The sequence below is a fragment of the Rhinoraja longicauda genome, chromosome 9, assembly GCF_053455715.1.
Source record: "Rhinoraja longicauda isolate Sanriku21f chromosome 9, sRhiLon1.1, whole genome shotgun sequence".
NCBI classification, from domain to species: Eukaryota; Metazoa; Chordata; class Chondrichthyes; order Rajiformes; family Arhynchobatidae; genus Rhinoraja; species Rhinoraja longicauda.
In genome coordinates this window covers 54,901,960-54,914,338 of record NC_135961.1, presented here as the reverse complement: position 1 = coordinate 54,914,338, position 12,379 = coordinate 54,901,960, and positions in this window count along the sequence as shown.

The following is a 12,379-nucleotide window of genomic DNA, read 5'->3' as shown; positions in this document are numbered from 1 at the left end:
CCAACCAGTTTCGGGCAGACCAAAGAGCATCTGTCACTGAGTTGATGATATTCCAGTGGCAATTGATGTCCGTCTCTGAATATGTCCCAGGGAACAGCATGGAAATCAAAGAATCCTCTGTTATGGAGCTGTTTGGGATGAACTGTGACAAGGACCCTTGCATTATTCCAGACTCTGTTAGCAAATCCACACTTGAAGAGGTGGGCAACTGTCCCCTCTTGTGCGCATTGGTAGTTAGATTCTGACAGTACACAAAGGATCTGACTGGGAGGCAAGCGAGGTCTTGGTGCTTGTTAGTGAGTCTTGTGATGAGGTATTTCACCAGACAAACAGGCAGTCAACTCAGGAAACCACACTACAGAATCCATCGAGATGTCATCCTGCAGTGCCTGCAGGATGTTCCGTGCTGACCACTGCCGATAGAATTGTAGTCAAAGGAGTTGGTCTGGAAGAAATCTTCCACAAAGGACAGGTGGTGCAGCGGTGTCCAGCTCACTGGCCCATCCTTCACAACACTGGGGACAAGTGGAACTTCAGCAGGTAATGACATAGTGCCTACGTGATTTGCCTCTACACACAGCCTGATGCAGTCAGACTTGAAGGTATCCATCAGGTTGACGGCGATGTTGGGCACAATTTTGCCCCTGTTGTCTGCTGACTTGTGCATCATGACCCATCTGACCTGCTCCATTATTGATCGTCAATGAACTGGAAGACGGCCCGGGTGATCGCAGGGGCAGAAGTGCCGGGGCGGGCCACACCTGCTCCAAGTATAGTAGCTCTAAGAGCACGTCACACCTGATGACCAAATCTTTCACAATTATCGAGGGAACACTAGTTTTTGCTTGACATTGGCTATCTGCTCCAGTCAATTCTTATTGCACACCTCGGCACCTCCAAACCAGATCCCCAGCACTTTCACGTAGCCAGACCCAATGGTGAATGAGATGGAAGATCAGTTGGGCCAGTTAGAGTCATAGAATCATAGAGTGATATAGTGTGGAAACAGGTCTTTCCACCCTACTTGCCCACACCGGCCAACAATGTCCCAGCTACACTGGTCCCACTTCCTTGCGCTTGGTCCATATCCCTTCAAACCTGTCCTATCCATGTACCTGTCTGTTTCTTAAACGATGGGATAGTCCTAGCCTCAACTACCTCCTTAGCAGCTTGTTCCGTACACCCACCACCCTTTGTGTGGAAATGATATCCCCGGATTCCTATTAAATCTTTTCCCCTTCACCTTGAACATATGTCCCCTGGTCCTCGATTCCCCTACTCTGGGCAAGAGACACTGTGCATCTACCCTATTGCTGATGAACATGACCGTGCTCTTCCTGTGGTTAACTCTAGCTCCTGATGCTAACTCAAATTGATCCTGATGCTGATCAATCTGCAGACCAACCGTGGATCCGAGCAAAAGACGGAAACATCATCAATGTATAGGGAGGTTTTGATCTGAGTGCTCCTACTGCTTGGGACCCCATTTATGTTCTCATCCCTCCTGATGAATTCAGCAAACATATATGCAGCAAACAGACAAGACATGGAAGAGTGGGCAACCCTCCATGACTCCAGATCTGATGGGGAAGCTATCCATTTCACATCTATTGATTTGGATTGCACTACAGGTAATAGGAGGGATAAACTTAAGAGATGGAAAGAAGATCAGATATTCAAGTTACGACAAAGGGTTCAGATATTGAATTATGAGAGAAGGGAGAGTGAGCAAATGGCAGAGGGAGTAGCGTTTGAAATTATGATGAAGGAACCAGAGGTTGGGATAGGGAGAAGAGACCGAACAGGTGGAAGGAGGGAGATTACTCAGAGCTCAGACATGGAGCCAGACAGCACAGAAATTATCCTTTCTGTGGCAACCATCAAATACTAATCCTATTTACCAGCATTTGTTCCAAAGTCTGCAATGCCTTGGTGATTCAAGTCCTCATCCAGATACTTCTTAAATATTGTGAGAGTACTTACCCCCATTACCTTGGCCCTGGTTCCGTTCACTGGTAGGTAATCAGGGAGTGTGTAGTGGACATATGAGAAAGATTGGGTTACAGAGAAATACGTGGAGGAATACATGGTGGAATAAGTTGGCTGCCTCAGTGCCATTGAGCCAGCCAACTTTGACTGGATAGGCTAAATAGATTCCTACTATATCGCAAGGAAATGTGGATAAAATTAAACATGAGAGACAGTGAGAGCAGATGAATATGTAAAACTAAGGTATGAGGAAGGGAAGACCAGTGAACGAAAGAGGTATTAGAGTTCAAGTTGTCTCACTAATTTGTTTGTTTTTTGAGGAGATGGCAAAGAAGATTGATGAATGTAGGGCAGTGGATGTTGTGTAAAAGGAGTTTAGTAAGGCTTTGGATAAGATTCCTCATGGTATGCTGATATCCAGAAGATTTAGATGCATTGTATTCTTGAAGACTTGTTCATCTGGATTTGAAATTGGCTTATTCATAGAAAACACAGGGCTGTGGTGGAAGGTAGATATTCTGGCTGGAGGTCTGTTGCCAGTGTAGTTCCTCAGGGATCTGTGCAGGGACCTCTGATGTTTATAATATTTATAAATGATTTACACGTAACTATCGATGGGTTAGCAAGTTTTCTAACGACACCAAAATCAGGAATCAAAGCAGTCAACTCTATGTGGAGCCATAGGAGATGGGCAAGGTCCCCAATGAGTATTTCTCCTCTGTATTTACCAAGGAGAAAGACAGTAGGACAGAGGAGTATAAGAAAATAACAGCAGATGCTGGTACAAATCGATTTATTCACAAAATGCTGGAGTAACTCAGCAGGTCGGGCAGCATCTCGGGAGAGAATGAATGGGTGACGTTTCGGGTCGAGACCCTTCTTCAGACCCTTCTTCGGGTCTGAAGAAGGGTCTCGACCCGAAACGTCACCCATTCCTTCTCTCCCGAGATGCTGCCCGACCTGCTGAGTTACTCCAGCATTTTGTGAATAGTAGGATAGAGGAACCTGGGGCAGTCAATTAAAGTGTCTTGAGAGCAGTCAGTGTTACCGTCGAAGAAGTACTGAAGGTACTATCGTGTATGAAGGTGGACACATCTCCAGGGCCTGATCAGATATATCCGAGGACATTGTGGGAAACCAGAGAGGAAATTGTGGGAGCCCTGGTTGAAATTTACGAGTCGTCCTTAAATACAGGAGAGGTGTCAGAAGACTGGAGTGTTGCAAATGTTGTGCCCCTTTTCAAGAAGTGCTGCAGGGAAAATGTTGGGAATATAGACCGGTGAGCTTAACATCTGGAGTTGGAAAGTTACTGGAGAGTGTTCTGATGGATAGATATTTGGACAGACAAAGGCAGATAAGGGATACTCAGCATGGTTTTGTACGTGGGAGGTCGTGTCTCACAAATCTGACTGAATTTTTTGAAGACGTAACCAAAAAGGTTGATGAGGGCAGAGCTGTAGATGTTGTATGCATGCACTTCAGTAAGGCATTCGACAAGGTTCCGCATGGTAGTCTGCTCTGTAAGGTTCGATCGCATGGAATCCAAGCAGAGATAGATGAATGGATAGCCAATTGGCTTCATGGAAGGAAGCAGAGGGTGATGGTGGAAGATTGCTTCTCGGACTGGAGGACTGTGACTAGTGGTGTGCCTCAGGGTTCGGTGCAGGGCTCGTTACTGTTTGTCATCGACATCAATGATTTGGACGTGAACATACAGGGCAAGATTAGCAAGTTTGCTGATGATACAAAAGTGAGTGGTTTTGCAGATAGTGAAGATGGTTGTGAAAGATTGCAGCAGGACCTGGATCGATTGGCCAGGTGGGCTGAGGAATGGTAGATGGTAGAATTTAATACAGAGAAATGTGAGGTGTTGCATTTTGCGATGTCTAACAAGGGCAGGACGTACACAGTGAATGGTTGGCCTCTGGGGAGTGTTGTGGAGCAGAGGGATCTAGGAGGGCAGATGCATGGTTCCTTGAAGGTCGAGTTGTAGGTGGATAAGGTGTTTTAAAAGGCTTTTGGCACATTGGCCTTCATCGATCAGAATATAGAGTATAGAAGTTGGGAGGTCATGTTGCAGTTGTATAAGGCATCGGTGAGATCACATTTAGAATATTGTGTTCAGTTCTGGGCACAAATAGGAAAGATATTATCAAGCTTGGAAGGGTTCAGAGAAGATTTATGAGGATGTTGCCAGGACAGAAGGTGTGAGCTATAGGGAGAGGTTGAGTAGGCTGGGTCTCTATTCCATGGCGACCAGGAGGATGAGGGGCTATCTTATAGAGGTGTACAAAATCATGAGAGGAATAGATCGGATAGATGCACAAGAGTCTCTTGCCCAGAGCAGAGGAATCGAGGCCCAGAGGACATGGGTTCAAGGTGAAGGGGAAAAGATCTAATAGGGATCTGAGGGGTAACTTTTTCACACAAAGGGTGGTGGGTGTATGGCACAAGCTGCCAGGTGAGGTAGTTGAGGCTGGGACTATCCCGACATTTAAGAAACGGTTAGACAGGTACATGGATAGGATGGGTTTGGAGGGATATGGACCAAGTGGAGGCAGGTGGGACTAGTGTAGCTGGGACATGTTGACGGTGTGGGCAAGTTATGCCAAAGTGCCTGTTTCCACACTGTATCACTCTATGATTCTATGACCCAGTAAAATTGAAGGTGTTGCAGACAACGAGGAAGGCTGGCAGACGATACAAAGGCATGTACATTAGCTGCATAAATGGGTGGAGAAATGGCAGATGGAATTTAACCCAAACAAGTACATGGTGTTGTATTGTGAGAGGTTGAATGTAAGGAGAGAGTATACAGTTAATGGCAAGACCCTTAACAGCATTGATGTGCAGAGGGTTCTTGGAGTCCAAGTTCATAGCTCACTAAAAGTGGCAGCGCATACAGATAAGGTGGTAAAGAAACCATATTGCTAGCCTTTATTGCTTATATGAATATAAGAGTCAGAAAGTCATGATGCATCGCTATACGACTTTGGTTAGGCTGCATTTGGAATATTGCCTGTAGTTCTGGTCACTCCTTTACAGGAAAGAGATGGAAGCTGTGAAGAGGGTGCAGAGGAGGTTTTCCAAAATTTTGCCTGGATTACAGTGTTTCAGTGCAGGGAAAGGTTGGTTAGACTTGGATTGTATTCTCCAGAATGTTGGAGTTTGAGGGGAGACTTGATTGAAGTTTATAAAATTATGAGAGGCATAGATAGGGTAAACAGTTAGAACCTTTTCCTAGAGTGGAAATATCTAGCACTAGAGGGCATCACTTTAAGGTGAGAGGCAGAAGGTTTAATGGAGATGTGTGGGACAACTTTTTTACCTAGAGGGTGATGGGGGCCTGGAACACATTGCCAGGGAGGTGGTAGAGGCAGATACGATAGTGACATTTAAGAGCTTTCTGATAGGCACATGGAAGTGCTGGAAATAAAGGGATATGGATTATGAGCAGGCAGATGAGATTAGTTCAGCTGGGCATCGTGTTTGGCACAAACATTGTGGGACGATGGGCCCATTCCTGTGCTGTACTGCTCTATCGTCTATTGTTGTATCTCACAGAATAGAAACATAGAAACATAGAAAATATGTGCAGGAGGAGGCCATTTGGCCCTTTGAGCCAGCACCGCCATTCATTGTGATCATGGCTGATCATCTACAAACATCCAAATAACTTGAGCCTGCCTTCTCCCCATATCCCTTGATTCCACTAGCCCCTAGAGCTCTATCTAACTCTCTTTTAAATCCATCCAGTGAATTGGCCTCCGCTGTCTTCTGTAGCAGAGAATTCCACAAATTCACAACTCTCTGGGTGAAAAAGTTTCTTCTCACCTCAGTTTTAAATGGCCTCCCCTTTATTCTTAGACTGTGTCCCCTGGTTCTGGACTCCCCCAACGTTGGGAATATTTTTCCTGCATCTAGCTTGTCTAGTCCTTTTATAATTTTATACGTCTCTATAAGATCCCCTCTCATCCTTCTAGACCCAAGTGAATATAAGCCTAGTCTTTCCAATCTTCCCTCCATCCCAGGGATTAACCTCGTGAACCTGCGCTGCACTGCCTCAATAGCAAGGACATCCGTCCTCAAGTTAGGAGACCAAAACTGCACACAATACTCCAGATGTGGTCTCACTAGGGCCTATACAACTGTAGAAGGACTTCTTTGCTCCTGTACTCAAATCCTCGTTATGAAGGCCAACACGCCATTAGTTTTCTTCACTGCCTGCTGTACCTGCACGCTTACTTTCAGTGACTGGTGTACAAGGACACCAAGGTCTCGTTGCACTTCCCCTTTACCTAATCTGACACCATTGAGATAATCTGCTTCCTTATTTTTGCCCCCAAAGTGGATAGCCTCACATTTATCTACATTATACTGCATCTGCCATGCATCTGCCCACTCACTCAACCTGTCCAAGTCACTCTGCAACCTATCATCCTCTTCGCAGTTCACACTGCCACCCAGCTTTGTGCCATCCGCAAACTTGCTAGTGTTACTTCTAATTCCATCATCCAAATCATTAATTATATATTGTAAATAGTTGCGGCCCCAGAACTGAGCCTTGCAGCACTCTACTCTCCACTGCCTGACATTCTGAAAAGGACCCGTTTATTCCTACTCCTTGCTTCCTGTCTGCCAACCAATTCTCTATCCATGTCAATACCCTACCCCCAATACCATGTGTTCTAATTGTTTTCACCAACCTCCCGTGTGGTACCTTATCAAAGGCTTTCTGAAAGTCTGGATACACTACATCCACTTGCTCTCCTTCATCCATTTTACTTGTCACGTCTTCAAAAAATTCCAGAAGATTAGTCAATCAGGATTTCCCCTTCATAAATCCATGCTGACTTGGACCCATCCTTTTACCGCTCTCCAAATGCGCTGTTATTACCTCTTTAATAATTGACTCCTGCATCTTCCCCACCACCGATGACAGGCTAACTGGTCTATAACTCCCCATTTTCTCTCTTGCTCCTTTCTTGAAAAATGGGATAACATTAGCTACCCTCCAATCCACAGGAACTGATCCTGAATCTATTGAACATTGGAAAATGATCACCAATGCATCCACGATTTCTTGAGCCACCTCCTTGAGTACCCTGGGATGCAGACCATCAGGCCCTGGGGATTTATCAGCCTTCAGTCCCATCAGTGTACCCAATACTATTTCTCGCCTAATGCAACTTTTTTTCAGTTCCTCTGTCTCCCTTGATCCTCTGTCCACTAGTACATCTGGGAGATTGTTTGTGTCTTCCTTAGTGAAGACAGATCCGAAGTACCTGTTCAACTCTTCCGCCATTTCCTTGTTACCTCTAATAATTTCACCCGTTTCTGCCTTCAAGGGACGCACATTTGTCTTTACTAATCTTTTTCTCTTAACATACCTAAAGAAGCTTTTACTGTCCTTCTTTATATTCTTGGCCAGCTTCGCTTCATACCTCACCTTTTCAGCCCATATTGCCCTTTTTGCTCTCTTCTGTTGTTCTTTGAAAGTTGCCCACTCCTCTGGCTTCCCACTACTCTTTGCTATCTTATACATTTTTTTTTCGTTTTATTCCATCTCGAACTTTCCTTGTCAGCCATGGTTGCCTCTTACTCTCCTTAGAATCTTTCTTCCTCTTTGGAATGAAATGATCCTGCATCTTCTGGATTATGCCCAGACATTCCTGCCATTGATGTTCCACCGTCATTCCTGCTAGGATCCCTTTCCATTCGACCTCTTCTCTCATGCCTTCATAGTCCCCTTTGTTCAACTGGAACACTGACATTCCTGTTTAGGATAGTGGCCAATATCCATTCCAAGCTTACAGACTAGCACAAGAATTTTGACTGCTTTTTCCAATTATGTTTCTCATTGGGACTCTTCCATTTTTCTAGTTTCTCAAAAATATTTGTTCCAATGAAGAGATTTTCCACACTAATGCTTCTGAAATGTTTTCCTTTGTTCGTAAATATGGCTTCCTCGTTACCATGGGTTGACAGGACTCTCAACTGTCTCTGCAACATTTCTTTCATTTTTCGGTTTGCCTTTTCTCCATCCACTCAGGATAAGTAAAGAGTTTCCTTTGTTCTGATCTTCAACTACTTCAGCTTATGCTTTCAATCCATCATTGTAACTTCAACCACCCTTAATAAGATGCTAATGCCAGAATCATCTTCCCTTCCACTCTGGTTTCAAAATTCCAAAGCCACCATTCTCTCCTGGTTTGCCCGTTCATTCTCATCGATAACTATTTCCCTACTCGTAGTACTTTCCATGTAACTGCAGAAGATGCAACACCATTCTTTTACCTCTTCCTTGGCAATGACCAAGGGACCAAACTGTCCTTGATGAATCAGAAATTCACTGCATTTTTCACAGTATTGCATTCTGTGTTCATGATGTGGATTCCTCATATTGGAGAACCAAATGCAAATTGGGTGGCCACTCTCTACTCAGTCCACAAGAGTAACCATAAGCTGCCAATGATCTATATCATCTCAATTCTCCATGCCACCCCAAATATGACCCCTCTGACTTTGTCCTCCTTCACTTTTACAACAAAACCAAACATGAGCTTGACAAACACCACTGTCTTCATTTCAGGCATGTTGCAACCCTGGGGACTGAATATTGAATTAAAGAATTTCAGATAGCCAGCATTTCCTGATAGATTAGTTTTAGTTTATAGATACAGCATGGAAACAAGCCCCCTGGCCCACTGAGTGCGCACTGACCATTGATCATATGTACACTAGTTCCATGTTGTCCCAGTTTCGCATCCTACACTCAAAGTGATTTACAGAAGCCAATTAAACTACAAGCTTGCATGTCTTTGATATGTGTGAGACAATGGAGCATTTCTGTCAGTCTGACTCAAGCTCATCTTTCTCTGTTACATTGCTTCCTGACTTGCCACATATCTGTTGCATTTTCTTTTTTATTGTTTGCTATAACCAAGTGTAATATATGGCATTTCATGTGTAGAGGCCCAAAAATAAACTGTAGGCTGAGCAAGAACTGCACTGACAGAGGTGCCTTTCTTCAGCTGAAACATTAATCCGATGCCTTACCTGTCTGAAGCGACAGAGCAGGCACGGCTGAGGAAGCTGTGTGGGCTGGCGGTGGTGTTGGCAGGTTTGGGGGTCGACATCGGTAGGCGTGATCGAGGAAGCGGTCGGAGGGGGAGCGTCGGCTGACGCCGCCGAGGAAATCGGCAGGTCCATCTGCTAGAACCAAGTTCATTGTAAAGGGGTCTGTAAAAACGGGGATTTACTGTATTGCAAAGAACTATTTTGGCTCTGCCTGCAACCACTTTATTTCGCAATGTGAGGTTAATAATTGGTAAGAATAAAGTTAGTTATGATGAGTGCTACTTATAATGATCTACATTGTTAAGTTGATTAATTAACAATAAGTAAAGTTTAGACTGAATAAATTTGGCATGTCTCAAACTTCGACAGGTGCACCATAGAAAGCATACTGTCGGGTTGCATCACAGCTTGGTTTGGGAACAGCTCTGTCCATGTCTCCAAAAAAATTACAGAGAATTGTGAATTTAGGTCACTTTGCTGTGGAAAATCAGCCAACCTAATCAAACACTAGTCACACTCTGGTCATTCCTTCTTCTACCGTCGGGCAGATGATATAGAAACTTGGAAGCAGCGCCACCAGACTCGGGAACAGCTACTTCAGCTTCTGAACAGTCCTTCTATAAGGCAGGGTACTGTCCAATTCACCTCTTCCCCAGTGCAAATTTTGTTTCTGGAACTGGTGCGCTACAACTGCTGAGAACTATATTCTGCACTCTGTATCTTTTCCTTTGCTTCAGCTATTGTACTTGAGTTTAGCTTGATTGTATCTAGGTACAGTTTTATCTGATTTGATCGGATAGCATGCAAAACAAAGCATTTCACTGTACCTTCGTACAGGTAACAATAATAAACCTAAAACTAAACCAAAATCATATACAGCATGGAGATGTAGGAATGTGTTAATGCTATTTCCTCTCTCAAGACCTCTGATCATTCTGAGATTAGATTTAATCTGTGATCTATTTACATACCCTTTCACCCTCTCCCTTTAAATATTTGGTTAAGGGATAACTATTGATTTTAGATTTTAAATTCATAACTGTTCTAACATCGATTGTTATTTGTAGAAGAGTTCTAAATTTAAGCATTTTGTGCGCAAATGTATGCGGAAGATATTTTTGATGGTGGCCTTTGAGGCCTTGCTCTAATTATTAGGCCTGCTCTTCCAGTCCTTTACCTGCAAATGGCTGAAAGTTTGTTTTCCTTATCAGATCCTGTTAATATTTTGAAAACTTCAATAATATCACTTCTTGTTCAGTCATCTAACGATGAAAAAAAATCCTTGATGAATTCATCATTTTTTAATTCACTCAGCCCATGTACTTTTGTACAGTGTAGAAAGCTAAACCATTTATTTACATAATACTGCGTGCAGAATAATAATGTCTGCAAGTGGGTTAAAGGAGACATAAGTTTTACACACGCTGCTGCTATGCTGTTCGGGCCAATGCCAAAGTTTTATATCAAATAGACCAAGTGGTCCCGTTGGGCCCAAATCTTTCCTGCATTGGTGCAGCACCCTCTCCTCCTCCCCTCCCCCCCTAAATAACCTTGATTATGCTGACACTAATTTGGTGTGCTAAAATTAATTTTAGTTTTAGTTTTTTGTTTAGACTGTACAGAGTTTGCACGGTCTCCCGGTGACATGGGAGTTTTCTCTGGGTGCTCCGGTTTCCTTCCACGTTCCAAAGACGTGCAGGTATGTAGGTATGTGGCTTCTGTAAATTCTCCCCAATGTGGAGGATAGAACTAGTGTACGGACTCGGTGGGTTTCTAAACTAAACTAAACTAAGATACAGCATGGAAACATTACCATGGGCTCACCAAATCCATGCCAACCATTGATCACCTATTCACTAGTTCTGTGTTACGACACTTTTGCATCCTGCATACTATGGGCAATTTACAGAAGCCAATTAACCTACAAACATACACATTCTTAGGATGTGGGAAGAAAGACCAGAACACCTATAGAAAACCCATGTGGTCACAGGGTTTGCACAGACAGGCACTTGTAGTCAGGATTGAACATGGGTCTTTGGTGCTGGAGGTAGCAGCTTTCCTGATGTGCAACTGTGCCAAATTTCTGACCTAAGATACCAGATATTTAGCGGAGGTAAGAAGCAGAACCAAAGCAGAACATGGTAAACCATGCACATAGTGATCCAAAATTTATTGATGTTCAAATTGTGGATAATAGAGTCATAGAGTCATAGAGTCCTATAGCACAGAAAGAGGCCCTTCGGCCCATCATGTCCGTGCCGCCCGTTAGCAAACACAGTCTAATTTTAATCCTATTTTCCCGCATTTGGACCGTAGCCCTGAATGTTGTAGCATTTCAAGTGCCCATCCAAATGCCTCTTAAACGTTGTGAGTGTTTCCGCCTCCACCACCACCCCAGGCAGTGAGTTCCACTCCAACCACCCTCTGGGTGAAAAGGTTATTTCTCACATCCCCCCGAAACCTCCCTCCCCTTACCCTGTATCTATTTCCCCTCGTTGTTGAACCTTCCACCAGTGGAAGAAGTTCCCCGCCATCTACCTTATCTATGCCTCTCATGATCTTGTACACCTCGATCATGTCCCCTCTCAGCCTTCTCTGCTCCAGGGAAAAACAACCCCAGTCTGCTCAGTCTCTCCTCATAGCCGAGGCCCTTCATCCCTGGCAGCATCCTGGTGAATCTCCTCTGAACCCTCTCCAAAGCTATCACATCCTTTCTATAATGTGGTGACCAGAACTGCACACAATACTCCAGCTGTGGCCTCACCAGTGTTCTGTATAATTCCATCATTACCCCCCTACTTTTATATTCGATGCCCCGGCTAATGAAGGCCAGTAACCCATATGCCTTTTTGACCACCCTGTCCACCTGTCCTGCTGCCTTCAAGGACTTATGTACCTGTACTCCAAGGTCCTTCTGTACCCCTGTCTTCCCTAGGGTCCTTCCATTCATGGTGTACTCCCTCTCCAAGTTATTCCTGCCAAAGTGCATCACCTCGCACTTTTCAGGATTAAATTCCATCTGCCACTGCTCCGCCCATCTGACCATCTCATCTATATCTTCCTGCAGCTTGCAGATCCCTTCCTCGCTATTCACCACCCCCCCTAACTTTGTGTCATCTGCAAACTTGCTGATCATGCCCTGTACGTTGACATCCAGGTCATTAATGTAGATTACAAACAGTAAGGGACCCAACACCGATCCCTGCGGCACCCCACTGGACACCGGCCTCCAGTCACAGAAGCAACCTTCTACCATCACCCTCTGCCTTCTGTCACTAAGCCAGTTTTTTTAATCCATTTTGCCAAG